The 12,051-nt window shown below is 39.8% G+C and overlaps 1 long non-coding RNA gene across 1 annotated transcript; it reads left to right on the forward strand.

Moving 5' to 3' along the window:
- Positions 1-4,443: 4,443 nt before the first annotated feature.
- Positions 4,444-11,617, forward strand: LOC134470809 (uncharacterized). Its single transcript, XR_010039972.1, has 4 exons — positions 4,444-4,534; positions 4,717-4,786; positions 6,643-6,793; positions 10,778-11,617. It is a non-coding gene; the product is annotated as an uncharacterized LOC134470809 (long non-coding RNA).
- Positions 11,618-12,051: the final 434 nt, after the last annotated feature.

Consider the following 12,051-nt stretch of genomic DNA (forward strand, 5'->3'; position numbering starts at 1 on the left):
GCCCGGGCCCAGAAAGTCCTCTGCTGGAGTCAAACTGTGGTAGAGTGTCAGTTTCTCTCACTCACCTCACCACAAGTCAGTGCACACCTCCCTGCTGTTCGCAGATTGCCCTTCTCAGAGCTTCCGCGCGTCTCTCTCCTTGCCGAGCCGCTGTAGAGGCAGCCAGCCGCCGCGCGGCGGGAAACCCAAATCGCGGCTTACAATGGCGCGGTTCCAGCCTCCACACCAAGTCTTTTCTGTTCCTGTTTTAGCAGGACTGCATTCCAAGTTGGCTTCTCTCAGCCCAGTTCGTTCCTGAGTCAGCAGAGCATATCTCCACCGACTTATGTCTCCTTAGTCCGCACCATTCCTGGCTTCTGAGCCGAGTCTTTCAGAGAGCCTCCGGTAGTTGCTGTTATCTGTCCGCCATGTTCTCCCGGAAGTGCTGCTGGTATTTTCTTGAGGTAAACATTTTGCTCCGGGAGCTCTTCTGTAGTCGTCTTCTCTTTAAGGTTGCTGGTGACGTCCACTAGGGGGCAGAACTGGGCCTTTGTGCATGGAAAGGAAAAGTACCCCAAAGTGGGAGAGTTTCTTGCAGTTTCTTCTGCAAAAATTGCCTGCAGCGCGTGCGCGTGTGTGTGTCTGTGTATGACAGAAGCGATTTTGGGAATTGTTGCCCAGCAGCTCATCTCCTGTTCTCTGCAGCATGTCTTACACTTTGCTTCATTCAGCAGCAATCACATCTGTACCACAGGCCCTGCACGCCTGACCAAAGAGAAACCAGTTTGGACATGAAGGAGGTAAGATTGTACCATAAGGAGAAAGTACATATATGCCTTCCTGCTTCTGAGTTTCTGCAGCTGCCCTGGACACTGACGAAGCTGGGTCTTGCTTGTTTAGAGTTTCTTTCAATTCTGTACTAAGTACCCCATTTTCATTCCATAACCGTTTTGCACTGCCCTACTGTTCCCCTTCACTCCTGACACTGAGGATTGAACCCAATATTTTGCACAAGCAAGCACTCTATCTCAGAGCTACATCCCAGCCCTTTTACACTGTTTTAAACTTTGAAATAAATTCTCACTCAGTTACTTTGTCTGGACTCAAATTTGTCATCTCCCAGCATTAGGCTCCTGCAAAGGTGGGATTTCTGGCATGCACCACCATGCCCTGGTTGCCATTCTTTTTAAACTAGTCAGAGTTAGTTTTTATTGCCTGTGAACACACACACACACACACACACACACACACACACACACACACAAACACACACACACACACAATCTGAATTAATAGGAATTGGGATGATTTCTGGGGCTAGAAAACATAAAATATTAAGTATATTATCTAAAATCATGTAGACAAATTCAAACATGAAAACAATGAAGTCCTGAAAAGCACCAGAAAGGATGTATTGTGTATAAGTTCTCAGTAAATATCTATCGATGGCCTGCAGAAAATTGACAAAACCAAACAGAACAGGTGCAGAAAAGAGGGGGACATAGTTGAGCTGAGTCACATTCTCCTTCATTGCAACAGAAGCAACATGACTTCAAGTCAAGAAGGTATAAAGGTACAACCGCATCACTTGGAATCATGTGTGATTGCTGGACTTAAAACAAAAAGGGGTTTTCTGACGAGAGGCAGAATGTTTGTTTTTTATGTCATGCTAATCATCCTCAACATTTTAAGTATTTTTCAGAGGAACATAGACCTTTTTATAAACGGCCCAGGTTGGAGAACAGGCAGGGCTGAGGGAGAATCTGTCTCCAGTCAGGAGACGCAGTCTTCCCAGAAGGGGATGATGCTGTTTTCTAAATTTGCAGAGGCACCCACATGCTAGCTAATATCCGCCTTGTGGCTGCCAGTCCCATAGGAGAAATTTGTGTCTCATTATTGTTTTCATTTGCATTCCTCTAATGGTATGTGAATTTGAGTGTTTTCTTCTACCTCTGTCAGCCATTTCTATCTCTTTTTTGTGAATTGGTTTTTTATGTCCTTTATGCTAAATGGAAATTGTGTCTTTTCTTGTTCACTACTTTCTTTTTCTTATCTGATCACATTATTACTCAGCTTCTTCATCTAGTTTATTTTTGGCTCTCTAGATATGCTCAAGTTCTTCTTTCCTCTTCCTCCTTCTCCTCTCCTCCTCTTGTACCTAATCAAATTTATAAAAGCTTCCTAACAATCCTCACATTTAAGCTTGGTTCTCTGCAGCAGTGCTGTCCTGATCTTATGTGAGAATACTACACCTTGCTTCAGTTTAGAAATATAAAGTGACCACCTTTTTGGTGTTTTGGGGGATTGAACTATTACCTTTACACTGAGCTACATACTGAGCTCAAGAATTTGTTTATTATTTCTGTTTTGAGACAAGATCTTGATAAGTTGCCCGGGCTTTTGTCTTGTTGAGTGCTTTTTATTACTGAAAATACTTTTTTCCCCATCCAAGTCTTTACCAAGTCCTATAAATTCTCTGACAGGCTTAGATTTTTGGAAGACAATTCAAAGAGTCTTGGAGATTTTTCTGCTTTTCAAATGTGCTACAAAACTACAGAGCTGAATTTTTGTTTCTCTGGAAGGGGGAAAGATAGTGGGAGAAGAAAAGTAAATAAAAATCTGCCAATGAAAGCTGAAAAACAATTCACTCACATTTGTATCAAGACAGAAAAATTCTGGAAAAACTTGATAACCATTGAAAAACATAGACAATGTTTATCAATGGTTAGATAAGAGAATTTATTTCCACAGTTGATCTTACCCAACAGCCAAGAAATGATAGGAGATTTTATTTATTGCTTTGCATAATTTATTTACTAATTTTTAGTCCTGAGGATTGAACCTAGGGCCTCTTACATGCCAAACAAATGTTCTATAACTGAGCTACCAGTGCCATAATTTATTTTAAATTTTAAGATATGTGTTTTACTTTCAATTTAAAATATTTTATAAGAAAGTAACATGGCACAATATGAAGTGATAAAATATTTATAATTAAAATGAAGTTGGCATGTTATCTGTAGTACCAGGAGCAACTGCAATAAATATTCTCATATGTAAGTTTTGGACATGTTCTTTGTGTAATCTCTGTGTCTCTTATGTCTCTGTATTTCTTTTTTGTTTTTGCTTTTCTTTTGCCCTGATCTATTTTTTCACCTGGGAATTGAACCCAGGGCCTTCACGTTGAATTACACACTATATCACCAGCCCTTAAAAATTAAAAAAAATATTTGAAACAGATTCTTGCTAAATTGCTCACTTGGATGGGCTCCAATTTGTGATCCACCTGCCTCAGCCTCTTAGAGTGCTGGGATTACAGGTGTGCACCACTGTACCTGGAACAGCCTCTATTCTTTTTTTTTTTTTTTTTTGTCTTTTTCCTTTTTATCGGTACCAGGGATGGAACTCATGACTGCCTGCTTGCAAGGCAGGCACTTATGCCTCTGAGCTAAATCTTAAGCCCCTGATCCTTTATTATTTTTATCAGAGTAGTTTACTGCATATAAAGTCTTTTGCTCCCAATAATATATTTTGGAAACTGTTCAATGTTAGAACCTATAAAAAATCTACCTCATTAAAAAATTACTGTGTGGCATTCTTATATGGAAACTCTCTAACACAGTGAACATTTCCCCATTGACTGGGAAAGATTGCTCCTCATCTCTTGCTACTCCAAATGATGCCAAAGGAAATCAACTTTAGGACACATCTTTCCTTGAATTTGAGAGTATGTCAAGGATAAATTCTTGGAATTAGAGTTCTGGAGTCACAGGTTTCTTCTTCTTCCTCATTTCTAATTTTTGATGGTTGATTGATAATTCCCTTCCCAAGAATTTGCACTAATGTATGCTTACACAACTATAACATATGCTTATATAGCAATAATAATGTGTTACACAACAATAATGTGTGAAGGTGCTTTATTTTTTACAACAATAGTATGTGAAGGGGTGTGTTTTGATATTTTCTGTTTAACTTAGTCTCTTTGTCAATTTCTCAATTTTGATGTTCCTTTTACGTTAGTAAACTTAGCTCATAATTTGTTATGGATGTTGAGACTTTTTCTTAATTTTCAGTTTGTCTTTTGTTTTTATTTACTTCTTTTTGTCATTGGAAATTTATTTTTTTACCTATGAGATTTATCAATTTTTATCAGTTGAATTTGTATTTTTCTAAAAAGTGCATTCCTTTTTTGCAAGTTTATAATATTTCCCATTTTATAGTAGTTAAATTATTTAATTATTATTATCCCACTTTAGAGTAGTTTAATTATTATATAGTAGTTTATTATTTTACTTTAAATTTTGATCTATGGGGAATTTATTTTTATACAATGAATGAGATGAAGACTCAGCTTTTTTTTCTTTTAGTCTGAGTGCCTAGGCAGGTCTTCTAACAGCAATTATTATTATTTTTATTTAGTTTTGTTCTGTTTTGTTTTGTTGTGTTGTGACAGAGTTTTACTATGTAGTGCAGGCTGGGCTTGAACTTGCTTATGGAACCCTGAACTCACAGTGATCCTCCTGCCTCAGCCTCTGGAGTGCTGAGATTACAGGTACGCACAGCCATGCTCAGCTAACATCAGTTAATGAAGAATCCATTTTCTCTTTACTTATTTGAAATACCTCTCTTGTCTTATATAGGGGCTCAATAATATGGACCCAAGCAGAAAGCCTTAAGCAGTGACACTCTGGGATCCTGGTCAGTTCTGTCATTCATGAAATTTTTGTCTTTCAGAAAGGAGAGGAAGTATTTAGAGGAACTATTGCCCTGAGCCAAATTTTGACCAGCCACGTGGAGCAAGCTGGTGAGGGGAAGTGACAAGAACTTTGGTGGAAAGTGGTTATGTTGTTCTAGACATTCTGTCTACCTCCCACAACTTTGGTTAACCTCCTAGCTCTATCCAGCCTAGTGGAACCATCTTCTGTGGTAGGCATCCTTTGCACCCTGACTCTGTCTCGGTGACAGGAAGTTGGACAAACAAGTTCCCCAAATGTACCTGTGTCTCCTTTCCCTTACTTCTTTGTATGTATTTTTCCCTTTGCCTACAAAACTTTCTGGTGCCTTGCTAATTCCTCATCCATCAGATCTCAGCCCCAAGGTTACCTCCAGTAGGAAACCTCTGGCACCATGAGTTTGGTGCTCTGTAGTATCTTCTACTCCCTTAATCATCAGGCAGTCATCCCAAGGATGTGAAGATCTAGAAAGTGAGCTGAGATAAATCCCATGCAAAAATTTCCCCTTGTCTATCTTCCTTAGGACTAATACTGGCTACATCATTTGTGGGGTCCTGCACAAAATGAAGTTGTAGGACTCTTGTTCAGCAATTGTGAGTTTCAAGATGATGACAGCAGACCAGTAAACAAATTTGGGGCCACTGTGAATGCACAGTCCTTGAGACTACATAGGTTTGTAGTAGGTTGGATGGTGGCTATATCTGCATTGTCATATCCAGCCCCATTAATATGATCTTATTCAGAGAAAAAGACTTTGCAGAAATAGCTAAGTTAAGGATTTTTGAGACGAAGGGGCCATTTGGGGTTACACAGGTAGACCTCAGGTCTAATAATACACATCCTTATGAGAAGTAAAGAAGATTAGAAAGACTGAAAAGGAGAACACAGATATATGAAAGGCTACATGAAAATGCAGTCAAAGTGATAAGGCCACAAGCCAAGAAATGTCGATGCCTAGCAGACACTGGAAGAAGCAATAAGAGATCCTTGACTACAGTCTCCAGAGGTAGTATGGCCCTGCCAATGCCTTGATTATAGTTTTCTGTTTTCCAGAAATGAATGTACTTCTGTTGTTTTAAGTCACCCAATTTGTGGTGATCTGTGATAGCAGCAGTAGGAAACTAATACGCTCGTGAAGCCTGCTCTGCTCTGGATGTTTGTTGAAATCACATGGAAGGGAAAAGCTCCTTTTTTTATGGGTTCCTAAGTCAGTAAAACCAAGCCTGAAGCTGCCAGGGCTTCCACACGACAGAGCCTGTCTGAGGATGAAGACAACTGGAAAAGCAGTGCTGTGAAATGGAAAGAGAGCGGTTCCCGAGGAAAACTTGGATCAAATTGTGCCTGAAGCTAGACCAGTCTGTCCCTGGAAATTTTAGTTGCACAAACGTAAAGAAAATACTGAAATACTGAAATACTGAAAAAGAGAAAATAAGTCTCAATGTGGTTTAAATTTGGTAGCTGTCACTTGTAACCTAGAGTACTATATTAGCCAGTTAGATTTCAGACAATCCTGAAAAAGTAGCCAAAATTTCATGAACGAGGCTTGGAAAGGAAGCCACTGTAGGAAAATTGAGAGGTGACATAGGGAGAGAAAAGGATCAAAAGTAGAATCTTACAGGGAAGCCAGGTTTTGGAGGGCAAGTTCAAAAGACGCAAAGAAGGACAAGTAAACAGTGATCCTGAAGGGGCAACACATAAACCCCTAAGAAAAGTGCCCGAGATCTCTGGAGGTCTCAAGCAGAAGCTTTTCAACAGCCAAGGACCCTAGGGAAAACTTGGTACAGCACCAGGTAAAGGGACAGGAAGGCTCTCCTGGGGCAGTGCTGTGGCAGTGGGGGAGAGGTAGAAACAGATGCCCTGGGTACTGTGGAAGTGTAACTCATTCACGACTTTAGGTAACTTCTATCTCCCTCCCTTTCCACCCCAGGATTCACATAGCTCGGCAAGTGCTCTACTTCTGAGCTACACTCTCCACCTGCATTATGGAATATTTAATGAAGAAAGTCCCCAAGGTGATGGACAATGGTTTCCAGGGGCTGGTGAAGGGTTATTGTGGAACAAGATGTGGAGTTGGTGAGGTAATTCTTCGTGTGTGGTTTTTGGGACTAGATTAAGATAATTTAAGTCATGAAGCACTATCTCCACTCTTACATATTTAAAGCCCCACATTAAGCCATGAAAGATGTGTAGCACGCCTTTTAGCCCTTCCTGACTTCTTTCCTGGTCACTTTCTCCCTGCAGCCAAAACACTGTGTAATTTAGCTGTGCACACATCTCACTTTGGTTGCTCCACACACCTCTCACTCACTGTTCCAAGGGTTTTCTGTCTCCTTCAGATGGCAGGACTGATCCATCCTGAGGTAATAACTGTGTATCAACCCTTGACAAACAGGAGGGAAGTCATGGACAAATTCCTTCTCCATGGAGCCCGTTGTTTGAAGCGCTTTCTCCATGATTTCTTGAAGGAAGTTTAGCAGGATGGAGGACTAGCTGCCCACTATCATTCCATACAAGCTGTTGGTTACAGTTTGTTTGAATCTGCTGGCTAGGTGTTCCCACCCACTGCAGTGTACTAGGGAGACACAGACCTGGGCAGCCTCTGCTGGGCCTCCCACTCCAGGCCAGTCAACCTAGTGAAGGCTTCACTTCCTCTTATCATCTTCTAGCCTTTGTATTATTGCTGTTTGTTTTCTTGTTATTTTTAAGAAGTTTTTCATTTCATGCTCCCACAATACAAATCTGTCCTCCAGTTCAGATAATCTATCCTTAGTTTCTTTCGAGCTGTTATGCCAGCTTTCAATAGAGTTTTTAGTTTCCTGGTAATCTCTTTGAACCTGCTTCACGTTTTCTATGTTTTCTCTATTTTCTCCATCAAAAATTCTCCCCTTTTTTCTGTTCTTCCATTCCACCATCTGTTTTTTCTTGGGCGGTGCTAAGCATTTCTCTAACTATTCTACTTATATCTTGCTTTATTCCATTAAATACTTCACTTTTGAACTCGTCTATGAGGCTCTGGAGATATTGCTTTATGTCTATTGGTGTCGTGTCTAATATTGCATGTTTTCTGTCCTCATTCTCCTTTGCATTTATCTTTCCTGGATCAGTGTTCTCAGGATTGGGGATGGAGGACCCTTTCTTGTTGCTCCCTCTTTCCATAATTTTTGTTCCTTACATAAGAGCTGTTTTCCAGTGTGCGAAGAGCTGTCATGTGGAAGAGAGAATGCGTTTATTCTGGTAATGAGATTAATCACTGAAAGTTAGAGGGTACTCAATTTAGCTCAACATAAGGAGAAATTCTTCAAGCTAGAGCCTGTAGTCTGCCTTCTAGAGAACCTAGATGCTTCAATATGGCTTCCAAAGAAGAATCAAACACAATAAAATGAAAGAATCTTAGCTAATCTTATTTCCTTATCTCTCTACTCATTCCATCAAATTTCTGAGCATCTCTATTACAGAAAGGTCTTCCTCAAAAAGAATTGTAAAATCTGTTGGTAATTTACATCTTTTGTAACTGTGCTATTTTCTTGGTAGGAAATAAAAGTTAGTAGTGATGCTTTCTTTTATCAGACTCTTTCTTGAAATATAGTACATGTAACTGGACATGTCTGTGATAACCACACCCATACCATGTCAACAAGTGTCTATTATATTTGTGTAACACTCAGGAGACTATGATTATAAATAGTGGAAACAGACTCTGGCTAAACCTAGTGAAAGAAACTGAATTACACAATAGCTGCAGGTAAAACTAAAGGTCATTCTGTGAAGTCACTGACCAGGAAGGTTCTAAGAAACCTAAGGTGGTAGGAACAGGTGAACCTGTACTGTGTGTGGTATTAGTCAGATTTCTAGCTGCTGAGCACAATACCTGATACAATTTAAAGGAAAAGAGGTTTAATTTGGTACATATTTTAAGGGGATCCAATCTATGGCCATCTGGCTCCAAGGCAGAAATACCATGGCGGAGGGAGATGGTGAGGCAAAACAGCTTAGTTTGTGGCAGCTGGGAAGCAGAGTAAGGGAATGGTGCCAGGGAAGAGGGACCAGGCATGGTACCCCAAATTATGCCTCCATGACTCAGATAGGTTCCCCACCCCCCTGGTACTTAGGCTGACACAATCAAGCTGTATATATCAAGCTGGGCACATTTGTACCTATATGCATGTGGTCTGTGTGTATAATCCTTGTGCTATAGAGTCATCTTCACAGGAAGCCTACTGCACAGCCATACCGTGTTGAAACCTGGCTCTCTATGGAGCTTGTTTCTTTTCCCTGCTCTCCATTAGCATCCAGATTAATTTTAGTGTCCTCATAAATGACTTTCCTCACATCCTGAATGACTGTCCTGTGATCTTCCCAACTAATAACTATGTTATTTTTTATTCTGTCTCATCACAGTATTCATGGACACATTGTGAATTTGGTCATGAGTGAGAGCTATCTTATTTGAAATATATTGGGAGACTTCCACCTGCTGATTATAACTTCCTCCTACCTCATCACTCTCACTTAATGTGTTTGTCAGCTTTATCAGGGCCCACTGTCCTTGCCTTCAGCTTCAGCAAGGCTCCTCCTGCCTTCACTTTTTTCCCCAGCTGGAAACCTGTGGCCACTCAGTTGAACACGTCTCTGACCAATAACCATAATTCCTCCGTACCTCGGTCTTTCCGACCATTCATTTTCTCAGTTCCTACTTTCAGATTTTCCAGCATGACTGGGGTAAGGGTGAAGCTCAGTCTCACACTCTAAAGAGCTTCTCGAAAAAGTCTTAGTTTCCATCCTTAGTTTGATCTTTATGCTGTGCAGCAATCTTTTTATGATTGCTTAGATGTTCTCTCTCTCATATAAGATTTTGTTGCTTTCCTCAAGGCTTCTACTCTATTGTGTCTTTTTATTCCAAAGACATGATATGCTTCTAAGATAATGTAAGTCAACAAGTTAAACAATCTCGACTTCCTTCTCCTTTGTTTCAAAACCTACCTACCTTTTTCCACATAGAATTTTATTTTTTTTATTTTAAAGAGGATAAAATAATCCATAACAAAACAGAACAAAGCAGATCAGAAAAAACAACATAGCGGCACAGATTTCAAAGCAAGACAACAGATCAACATTGACTACCATAATGTCGCTTGTTTTCTTCTGAATGGTTGTCTATATATTTACACACAATGAATTCATACAAAAACAAAGTAGTATAAAACTGATCAGAACAGAATGAGGAAGGCATTACAATCCTTCAAAACCAGTCAATAGGAAAATCAATAATGGCTACAGTAATGTCTCTTGCTCTCTTCAAAATAGCTGTTCATACCTTTGTGTGTGTTGAAATTAAATAATACAAAACAGACAAAAACCACTCTAAACAAAGAATAAAATCATTACTGGATCTCACAGCATGATAATAGGAAATCAGCAGTGGATACCATAATGCCACTTTTTCTTCAAAGTAGCTGTTCATAGCATCATTTATAATACAATCTACTCTTGTAAACTGTTTAGGAGACATTCTAGGCATGTATAAGCCTCTACATAGACATCTATCCTTTCTGCATCAGAGGGAAAATCAAAACAAAAGAAAACAAATTACTAGAAAAACAAGAAACAAACAAAAAAACCAAATAACAATAGCAAGGAGCCCAAAACAATGATGATATAGGCCTTCAAAACACAGTGTAGGAACATAACCAGGTTGTTATTTTACATAGTGATCTTCAAAAGAGTTTCTCAGATCACTATACACAAACATGCAAAGTTGTTCCAACCCTATATAATTTGTAGCAAATCATCTTAGCTATATTGTGTGTTTATACAAATTTAGATATTTTTTCTTTTCCCTTCCCCTCCTTTTTCCTGAGATATTATTTTTTCCTCTTTGAGCAGATTCTTATCCTTTCACAGTATTTATTGAGGATTTTGTATCTTATGTATTCTTATCATTTCTTGCACTACGGAGACAATACAGTATTTACACATATGAGTTTGATTTATTTCACTTATGAGTAGGGTCTCAGGTTGTATCTGTTTACCTATAAAAACCTCAATGTGATCATTCTTTATAGCTGAGTTGTTATGGATTAAGAACTGGTGGTCAACTTAACGCCAGCTGGATTACATCAGCATGGCACTGAGTGAAGATGCTCCACCTGAGGAAAGTTGCCAGGATAAATAAGTGGAGAAGAAGGGAGGTGTTAAGGAGGCATTGTGGGTTCTCCTACGAGTTGCTGTCTGATCTGTTGGTTCTCCTGGAGAAGCTTTTGGTCCTCACATAGAGCACTGCTTCCTGACTCCAGAGGGGAAGACATGTGCTGCTTGGTCTCCAGGATGAACTTGTCACGCTGCTTCCTGGCACGTACCCAACTGTGCTTGTCGGAGGAGGAGCTCGGGGCCTCCATGTCGCTGAGGACGGCTGTGGTGCCTTCAGGATAGCCCTGGTCTTTGTGAGTGTGACTTCTCGGCTCCAGCATAGAATCTGCATCCCACTAGCACAGCTCCTTCATCCTTCTGGCATAGACTTTCTGGCTTCCACTGCTGACCCTTGGGTCTTCCCGGCACGGATCCATAAAAGAGACTGGTGTGAGTCCTTCTTGTGGGCTCTCAACCTCCAGTTGGACTCGTGGGAGGCATTGTCCTGAGCTCTGGGTTTTTATCTGGACTCATGTGGGACATTGCCGTGGGGTTTAGGCTCTTGACTAAATAATCTATGTCTTTGGTGTTACGGATAGATTTCCTGCATTTCCCTGTGTTAACTTCTGGTGACCATTATAAAAATATAAACTCCATGTCCTAATGCTAGTTGTTCTCTGTGTACAACCCCTGACTACAACATGAGTAATACACAATTGTATAAAAATACCACAACTTTTTTATCCATTCCTCAGTTGATGGACACTTAGGTTGTTTCCAAGATATGGCTATTACAAATTGTGCTGCTATATTCATGGGTGCATATATATATATATATATATATATATATATATATCACTGTGGTATGATGTTTTCAATAACATCTACCTATGTTATCCCCAGCTTTACTGCTATCACTTAATTCTCAAAGAGACAAGGGTCCCGTTTAATCTTCAAGTGTACATGTCACATTTCTTGCTTCAATGTGTCTCCTCTTTCCAGCAATATATCTCCTGCAGTAGTTCTCTATCATTTGAACTTTCATTCTTATCTTCTATTGCCATGTGTCCCCATCTCACAAATGTTTGTATCATCTAGAAAGTAAAATACCACCTACTCTTTTCTCCATCCTACTTTGATGTCAAATCATAATCATATTACTCCCTGTATAATCTCTCAGACCTCTAGGAAAAGTATATGTAGTGTGCAT

The sequence above is a fragment of the Cavia porcellus genome, unplaced genomic scaffold, assembly GCF_034190915.1.
Source record: "Cavia porcellus strain 051 isolate PalLab524CR breed Dunkin Hartley unplaced genomic scaffold, mCavPor4.1 scaffold_16, whole genome shotgun sequence".
Taxonomy (NCBI): Eukaryota; Metazoa; Chordata; class Mammalia; order Rodentia; family Caviidae; genus Cavia; species Cavia porcellus.